This window comes from Dermacentor silvarum, chromosome 6 (genome assembly GCF_013339745.2).
Source record: "Dermacentor silvarum isolate Dsil-2018 chromosome 6, BIME_Dsil_1.4, whole genome shotgun sequence".
Taxonomy (NCBI): domain Eukaryota; kingdom Metazoa; phylum Arthropoda; class Arachnida; order Ixodida; family Ixodidae; genus Dermacentor; species Dermacentor silvarum.
The window spans coordinates 19,513,894-19,523,942 of record NC_051159.1 but is presented as its reverse complement, the minus strand read 5'-3'; positions in this window follow the sequence as shown (position 1 = coordinate 19,523,942).

The window sequence follows — 10,049 nt, the reverse complement described above, 5'->3', positions numbered from 1 at the left end:
CGCACAAAGAGCGATGGAGGAAAAATGTTAGACCTAACGTTAAGAGACAGGAAGAGGGCGGTGTGGATCAGAGAACAAACGGGGGTAGACGATATTCTAGTTGACATTAAGAAAAGAAATGGAGCCGGGCAGGCCATGTAATGCGTAGGATGGATAACCAGTGGACCATTAGAGTTACAGAATGGATACCAAGAGAATGGAAGAGCAGTCGAGGAGGGCAAAAAGCTAGGTGGGATAAAGTTAGGAACTTTGCAAGTTGGAATCAGCTTGCGCAAGACAGGGGTAATTGGAGATCGCAGGAAGAGGCCTTCCTCCTGCAGTGAACATAAATATATGCTGATGATGATCATGAATCACTCGTCTCATCATTAAAGATCATATTTCCCGAATTCCATGTGCTACACTTAAGGCCTATATTTGTTGCTGCATTGCCACAGATACTCGAAAGTGCCTAAATCTCTTGCAATGCCCGCTAGTAGCGCTATGTCGTCCACATACATCAGTCCAGGGACCTTCTGTTGTACTATTTGTCCATTGCGCATGTAGGATAAATCAAACCCTAATTCACTGTTTTTCAATGGTCTTTCTATGTCCTTAACATAATGCGCGAACAACAATGGAGAGAGAGGACATGCTTGGTTCAGTCCTTCGTGAATCCCCACAACTTCATTACATTTTCGACCTTCCCATGCAACTTGTACTCGGTTTCCTCAGCAGCTCCATGAAATCGTCATCTATGCCATCGTGTTTAAGAATATGCCAAAGCAATTGCCTGTCTACTTACCCCATAGGCTCCTTTAATGTTTCCACGAGGCGCTGCAGCAGCGAACGATGATGACAGGACTGACGAAGACGACGATCGCCGATAGTCGCGCGCACGGGTTTCATTTTGTCTGCCTGTCTTTTGCCCGTAGTATGTACCTTGTAAATATTGTCACGAGCTCTCATAACAGCGGGCAGAAACAGCGCGAATGACCACGGGGACTGTCAGTAGAGAAGGAAGACGACGTTCGGCAGGTTGCTTTTGTGCCGGGCTTGCAACACGCCAACCGTTACGATTTATCTGCCCTGCAGATTTAAATAAACGCTTCTCGGCGTAAAATTTCGTGGAGCTGTGCTGGGTACCTCCCACGACCGACAACGGAATCATCCGTACAAGACCTTCGGAGAAGCCGCCGCCTTGCCGGACTTTTGCCATCGGCCACCGTCATGCCTAGAGAGGAAGATGCTCCCAGTACTGCATCGGCAGGACCAGCTCCGATTCAACACTACCGAGAGCCACGCACGTTCTCCGCAAAGGCAGGAGAAGATGTCGATGAGTGGCTCACCCATTATGAAAGGGTAAGCCAGTACAATCATTGGAACGCCGTATCCCAACTGAAGAACGTTGTTTTCTTTTTGAGTGGCACAGCGATGGTGTGGTATGACAACCATGCGGACGCGCTAACTTCCTGGGCCTGTTTCGTTGACGAGATTAAGAAGTGTTTTGGCTATTTGGCTATTTGGCTAAACAAGCTGCCGTTGCACATCTAGTATTCCTCGGTGATTGGTGAACTTTCTGTTTGTGACGTCGTACTGCTCAAAGGTGTCTGTTTGGTGATTCCATCGTCACTTCGGTCTACAGTCTTTGCACTACTACACGAGGGACATCAAGGCGTTAACCGAAGCAAAGCCCTTGCGCGAGATTCAGTATGGTGGCCTGGAATCTCTAATGACATTACCTGTCTGGTCACCAACTGTGAGAAATGCGCTGTCACTCGAGTTAACTTCGCTGAGCCACTTATACGGACAGCTCTCCCGGATCGTCCATGGCAACTTCTCGGCATGGACCTATTTCACTTCCGTGCATAAACTATCCTCCTGGTGGTTGATTACTACTCGAGGTACCCAGTAATATATATGCACTAATGCATGCAAAAACGGAACATTTTTGCAGGCTGCACACTCACTCACATTCGTACTCACGCCCAGTCATGCTCACTAACACTGATTCACACTTATAGTCAATTCACATTTACTATCACACATTCACTCATAGTTGTGTCCGCTCCCACTCACTCACGCACATGCATCCACTCAGGCTCGCCAACAATCACCCCCGTTAATACTTCGATCCACTCAAAATCACCGTCGCTGAATTTCGTTCGTACTCTCAAACTAGCACACATTATTATTCATCTTATTCAGTTCCAGTCAAACTCAACGGCACTCACTCCTGTGAAATGATTGGGGAGCAAGTACGAGTCAGAGTACTTGTGAGTGAGTACACAAACCTATGTATAGCACTGTAATTAGAAATAGTAGAAATTACCTCCACGCTCTCTTCCACAAGGTCACTGTCGTTGACTAGAAGTGTGCCCAGAAATGAGTGTAGCCGCCAATAAAAAGGCCACTCAACACCTTTGGATCCGGTTGATGTGCCGCAGCGCCTGAGTTTCCTAAAGGAAAGTTTCCTTTAGTGCACAAAGCTCTTCACAGCATGCAAATGAAATGTGCTTGTAATATAATTACCAGCCTTATAAGGGTGAAAGAAATTGTATGCAGTGCTATTTATTACACAAATAACAAATTCACGAAGACTGGCATTGCTTTCGAAATTTACATATCGCCCGCCTCTTTGAGACTCTACAGAGAAGGTGCAAGAAAGAAGAGAGCATTGCGATGCTATTGAACATTCGGCGGACTGAGAATGTGCACAATGTCAATATAGGTCAATAGGACTTTATCTAGTGCAAGTTGATGGGGTCTGCTAAACATCGTTTTGGGTTTTGGGTGACATAAAGAGACCTATGAAGGAATAATGCACATTAAGCTCATTATTGGCGCTTTTTGTGTATGTCCTTCCTTCGTAAGTATATTTTTGGGCCCATAAACAATGTTTACAATGCGAAATGCTTATTGTGAACTCGGAAGGAACGCAGAGTGTGTGAGGTCTCGGTTGCCTGACCTTTTTAAGCAGTCAAATAGATGTAAGGAAGAGATCGATGAACATGCGGAAACACCGAAGATAACATTGGCACGCGTTTCCGCAGTGTAAGTCGCTTGACTGTTCTCTAACCAGCTTGAATTTCAAAACAATAGAAATTCCGTGGCCTGAATGTGCGAGGACATGCATTATCACATTTATACTAAGGCCGAATAGAAGACGCCTTGTGTGTGTTTCGACCCACTCAAGTTGCATGTCGGATCAATATGTTCACTGAATACCGGTGTTCGCAATCGAGCCCGATCCGGACTGAAATGCCCGACCGCGATTGACGCTCTCACATAGCTTTCGCAAAGGAGCCAATCGGTCTCGACCGCGAAGAAGGTGTGCGTGTGATACACTGATAATAGGGCGGTCACACGGCTCACTTTTGATCGCGATCAAGCCCGATCCGGATCGAAATTCTTGATTGCGATCGGCTCCCTCGCACAGCAGACGCAAATGTGTCAATCACGACTGAGAAATTCGATTCGGATGGGGCTTGGTCGCGATCAAAAGTGCGCCGTGTGACATCCGTATAAGGTTAGGCCCAACTGCACCAGCAGACGCCGTGCGCGAGCGCTTATTTTGCACGCTATAGAGTTTACGCATCGGATTTAGCCTCCACATACACACAAACACAGTAGCTACGCACTGTCACAACGTGATTAGTGAAGATTTCGTACTCACCGGTATTGCTTGATTATGTTCTCAAGCTTCTGGCGGAGCTGCTTCGCTGTGAACGGCACTTCGCCGGCAGGCAGGTGAGCGTTGAGGCGTCGCGTCATTTAATCGTATATGCGTGCATTTCGCGTGTTAGACCACAGCGCGGCAAGATTGTCTTCCCAAATGCGTAATAACGACTCTGTTGTTGAGACAGATCGAATCCCGGCCGCGGCGGCCGCATTTCGATGGAGGCGAAATGCAAGAACGCCCGTGTGCTTGCGTGGTAGTGGACGTTAAACGAACCCCAGGTGGTCAAAATTATTCCGAAGCCCTCCACTACAACACGCCTCATAATCACAACTGGTTTTGGCACGTAAAACTCCAGAAGGAAGAAGCAGTTGACACGCCGTTTGGAAGACTTTTCCGCCGTCATCTTCGCTGGAGCCGCGCCGCCTTCATCCATGGGCGCCGCCATTTTGTCTGTTTGCTTCGTTAACCTGAGCTAACTAAGGTGGCCAAGTTCAGTGTTCAGTGACCATGGTTAGTGGAATAACCGCAGTTAGGCTTTCCATCTAACTGGGTGTAGCTGTGGTTGGCCGGAACTGAGGTGCTTAACTGTGGTTAGCACGCCCGTGTAACTAGGGTATTTGTTGGCTTCTTATGATGTGATATATATATATATATATATATATATATATATATATTAAAGAGCACCATCTCTGTCGCTACTTCTACTCTATCTTGCAGAGAGCCGATAGTTCACTGACTTGCAGGAGAGAATACCCCCCCCCCCCCCTCCGTGCCCCTGTTGTCCACGCCCCTTGAACGAAAACGTGAAACTATGGTAACACGATAGTGGTTGCTTGGGCTAGTTGGCACTTCATGGTAAAAAAACGACGTACAGCGCAAATGCACAAGGACTCATAGAGACAACACTGCGCGTATTTCCAACAATATTTTATTACCGTTGCCACATCATGTGTCTATATAAACGGAAGGGGGCATGCGCAGAGAAATGAAAGGCGGTCACAAAAAAAGGGTTCTCGAACAGCCAGTCATTGGTACTTAGTATATGGTCACATGAAAAAACTAATTACTAACACAATCTGTTTACATAAAGGACTTCACTAGATGTCAGCTCGATAGAGAGGACACTAATGTATTACTGACACTATCTGTTCAGATAGAAGACTTCACTAGCTGTCAGCGCAATAGAGGGGGCACTGACACACACACTACCCAGTTTCCTAGTGAAATCGGCTTCTATTATCTCTCGTGTGAGCTGTGAGCTATGCCTCGCTAAAACCTCCATATCTTCAAAGAGGGGCTCGGAGCCTACGCAGTCGCAATCTCGGCAATGGGACCCAAGTGGCCTTGAACAGTGTTATGCACGTTATTGTGGTGCTCCCTTAGGTGATCATTTAAGCACCTGCCGCTCTGTCCAATATATTTACTGCCGCAAAATAGGGGAATCTGGTAAACCATATTAGTTGCGCATGTAACAAAGCGTTTTTTTTTTTTTTTTGTGCGTGACAAAGCAACAACTCTGATGTGATTTAAGCGCATTGACATGTTTAAAAAAGCCTTGCCAGCTTTTCCGGGGCACAGAAAACTACATTGATGGGGAGTGTGCAGGAATCAATGCAGTTTTCTCAGCCCTAGAAAAGCTGGCAAGGCTTTGTAAACCTGTCAATGCGCCTAAATCACATTAGAGTTGTTGCTTTGTCACGCACAAAAAAAAAACGCTTTGTTGCATGCGCAACTAATGTGGTTTACCAGATTCCCCTGTTTTGCGGCAGTAAATATATTGGACTGACCGGCAGGTGCTTAAATGATCGCCTAGGGGAGCACCACAATAACGTGCATAATAGTGTTCAAGGTCACTTGGGTATCCATTGCCGAGATTGCGACTGCGTAGGCTGCGAGCCCCTCTTTGAAGATACGGAGGTTTTAACTAGACACAGCTCACGCGAAAGGTAATAGAAGCCGATATCATTAGGAAACTGGGTAGTGTGTGTGTCAGTGCCCCTGTATCGCGCTGACAGCTAGTGAAGTCTTCTATCTGAACAGATAGTGTCAGTAATATGTTAGTGCCCCCTCTATCGAGCTGACATCTAGTGAAGCCCTTTATCTAAACAGATTGTGTTAGTAATGAGGTTTCTCATGTGACCATATACTAAGTACCAATGACTGGCTGTTCGAGAACCCTTTTTTGTGACCGCCTTTCATTTGTCTGCGCATGCCCCCTCCTGTATATATACACACGATGTGGCAATGGCCATAAATTATTATTGGAAGTAAGCGCAGTGTTTGTCATCTCTATCAGTCCTTGTCCTTTCGCACTATACGTCGTTTTTTTACTATGGTCACACGTCAACCGACTGACACACGGCGCTACCTCACATTCCTCCACCGTCATTCAGTAGCACATCTTTCTTTACAATTCTACACCCTCGCCGCTAACACACCCTCGGTCGATGCCTCGCTCACTCGCTTTACCCTCTCTCCCCTTTAGAAGAACCGTCCCTATATATACTGCGCCTATGAGCGAATATGTCGCCTTGAAAAAGACCAGTCAACTTGTCGAAACGTTGGCTCCGTCCCATGTGGCTCCTCCTCGTGTCCTTGTTTCTGGATAGCATTTGTAGACATTGTTACGGGGGAAAAGGCGCTTGACAATATATTTACAAGATATATACAACGGGTAGAAGACAGCCATGCAACATCCGGCCCGTGCGCGCGACTACTGGCGACCGTCGTCTTCATCAGTCTTGTCATCATCGTTCGTTACTGCAGCATCTCGTAGCATAACCCCCGGTGTCGAAGGCGCTACGCCGGCGGCGCATTTTGCTTTCCGCGCATGATTGCACACGCGAGAGAGAAAAAAAGAAGGACGAGGAAGATGGCGCGACTTTTTTTTTCGACGACGACGACGACGACGCTACGGTGGCTAGATGGGTAGGTGTGCCGACCGGTGCCTCTGGAGCGTAGTTCACCGCTTCTCCGCGTCATGACGCGAAATTGGCGCTGCCGCTGCGGTCAGCAGAACGGTTCCGCAGCGCGCGTCGTCTGCTACAGGGGGCTGGCAGACTGGCGGCGAGCAAAAAAAAATAAAGCCCGTATTGGAATAGTTGTTCGTCGTCTGTTCGTGTCAGTTTCAAAGGTGAAGAGCTCCGCATCTCTCGTACTGTTTGTAAGTTCCTAAGCGATGTGGAATGTTCGAGGTCGGAAAAATGACCGGCGAGATTAGCGGCGGCGTTGCTCCACCAATCACGACCACCAAGGAGACCTACTGCTTCGCTCGGAACTGCAAGTCGGGCTCTAAATTTGTGACAAAGAGAGCGGAATTGTTCCACTGTCTGACAGGGGAAATGTTCACCCCGAGCTGCTCAGTAGCTTGCTCAGTATCGGTACGGTGGCTAGATTGTATCGGCGACGTTAATGAGCAAGCGGTACACCGAAAAGCGTACGTCCATGAGCTCCTCGACATTGGAAATTTTCAAGCCGCACATGAGGTGCTCAGCGCCTGCGACATCGAGCACCGCTGCGCTGCTACAGGGAAAAGAAAAGTGATTCTAGGCTGATATTCTATATATCAGGCTATGTAGCAAGGAAGTTCCTGCAAAGAACCATGCAAGTGCTCCGATTGTTCAGGGACATTACTAAATTCAACAGAATGAGTAGGTCAGGGCTGTTGCTTCCTTCTGAAGCACTAAAGAAACTGGTAGCATCGCTCGAAGACGCCTTCAAGGTGCGCTTCATTTTAAATGAGTTACGAAGGAACAGTATCGCCGAATAGCAGCTTGCTGGGCTAGTTGGTTCATTGCAACTCGTGTAACAGCGCGAAAAATAACAAGGAAGGGACGACAATAGAGACAGAGTGAAAAGAGCGCTGACTTCCAACTGTTTATTCTACTGACGATGCTAGGCATATGTACATATACGAAGCGTCAGCGAGAAAGGAAATTCAAGAGGATAAGGAAAGAAACTTCAATCAGCATGAATGGCACAAGGTGATAACAACATGGACCCAATCACCAACCATCTAAAAATCGTAGTTCTTCCTTAGTCAGTGTTAGTGATGGCATACTCACACACATTTCTCCCGCACGAGCAATCTTAACTGCCTCAATTATTTCTCTGACGCGCTGGTCTTTGTGTCGAAATACAATCCCGCTTTTCTTGAACTCAGGCTTGCATGGCTTGGTATGACGACACGTAGTTTTATCACCGCATTGACGGCAGTGTAACCCAAGCTGACCCTGATTACCGTCACTTACATTCTTACTGTGCTCTCTTAGTCTGGTGTTTACGCATCTGCCAGTCTGTCCAATGTATTCGCGTCCGCAAGCCAACGGCACGCGATATACGACACCCTCGTCACAAGAGATAAAACGATCCTGGTGCTGAACCTTGCATGATTTCTTCTCTTTGATATTGCACGGGTTTGTTTTCTTGCAAAGGATTGAAAGTTTTAGCGGAGCTGAAAACACAACATCAACGCCTACGCGTTTCCCAATCTTCTTTAGATTGTGGGAAGTTTGGTGGATGTACGGAATGACGGCTATTTTCCTGCGCACGTCCGAACCTGCCACATCTTTCTTCTGAGATTGCCGAACTGCTCTCATTTTTTGCAACAAGCCCTCAGCCACAGACACCACCAAGGGTTCTGGGTATCCCGCGTCAGACAGCCGTCTATGTTGAAGTGCTAGGCTTTCTTGGAGCATATGTTCACAAGACTTTGTTAGCGCATTAGTAAAGCAGTACTTAACAATGCTACGCTTCACGAGCTTTGAGAGGGCAGATACAGCCGGCAATAAAGCTTTTTTTGCTCTCGGTTCATAACCCCAACATACGTGATCATTAAAAAACTTTAGTCGTAGCTCTAAAAATCTAATAGAATTCTTCTCAGGCAGTTCATGCGTCAAAATTAAGGGGTTTAAGTTGCGCTTGAAAATATCAAGCACGTTTTCAACTGAGTCATAAAAATCCGCATTGGCGTTGTCAATGATGATTAAAAAGTGGTCCACAAATCTAAAAACTTTGATTACACTAGTCATATCGAGACATGTGTCAATCTTCCTGTCGTGCATAGCTAAAAACAGGTCGCTGAGGACAGGGGCTATACATGACCCAATGCAAATTCCGCGTTTTTGCAGGTAAATACCTTTCTCCCAAGTGGCAAAGGTAGATCTCAGATACACCTCAAGCAATTCCAAAAAACCACTAACAGATACTCCACAACTGTTTTGAAATGAAACGGCACCTAACTTGTCAATAACCTGCTCAACACACGATATTAGTGCATCTTGTGGTAAAGAGTAGAAAAGGTCTTTTATATCTATAGAAAAGGCAGACACATTTGCATTTTTATGCTGCAGCAAGTATTCAGCAACCTGTGTAGAGTTCTTTACTAGGAATGGGTCTTCAATTTTAAGCATGGTCAGCTTATCTTGCAGGAAAACAGCTAAACATTTTTGCCATGTTCCCTTCTCTGAAATAATAACACGAAGGGGACAGCTATCTTTATGAGTCTTTGCCGAAAAAAACATATCTAAGCATGGTTTTTTCATTTCCTGGATTTGCTTTACAAGTGAAAGGATTGCTAAGCGTTTGCACAGTTACATTGCTACTGCCTTAGCTTTTTTAGGGCGCACTTGGTCCACCCTATTGAAATTGCAGTTGCATTGCCCAAGGAGTGGAAGTTCTTGAACGCTCAGTGAGGTCTGGTCGCTCAGTGCCGTTGAGAGCAGCGTCTGAATTTTTGTGCAATAACCGCCTTTGTGTTCTCTCGTCTGATAAACACGGTGGTTTCGCTGTTTTTCCAAATGACGTGTTCCGAGCGAAAGCAGCCGAAGCTACCAACTGCAATTTCAATAGGGTGGACCAAGTGCGCCCTCAAAAAGCTAAGGCAGTAGCAATGAAACTGTGCAAACGCTTAGGAATCCTTTCACTTGTAAAGCAAATCCAGGAAATGAAAAAACCATGCTTAGATATGTTTTTTTCGGCAAAGACTCATAAAGATAGCTGTCCCCTTCGTGTTATTATTTCAGAGAAGGGAACATGGCAAAAATGTTTAGCTGTTTTCCTTGCAAGATAAGCTGACCATGCTTAAAATTGAAGACCCATTCCTAGTAAAGAACTCTACACAGGTTGCTGAATACTTGCTGCAGCATAAAAATGCAAATGTGTCTGCCTTTTCTATAGATATAAAAGACCTTTTCTACTCTTTACCACAAGATGCACTAATATCGTGTGTTGAGCAGGCTATTGACAAGTTAGGTGCCGTTTCATTTCAAAACAGTTGTGGAGTATCTGTTAGTGGTTTTTTGGAATTGCTTGAGGTGTATCTGAGATCTACCTTTGCCACTTGGGACAAAGGTATTTACCTGCAAAAACGCGGAATTTGCATTGGGTC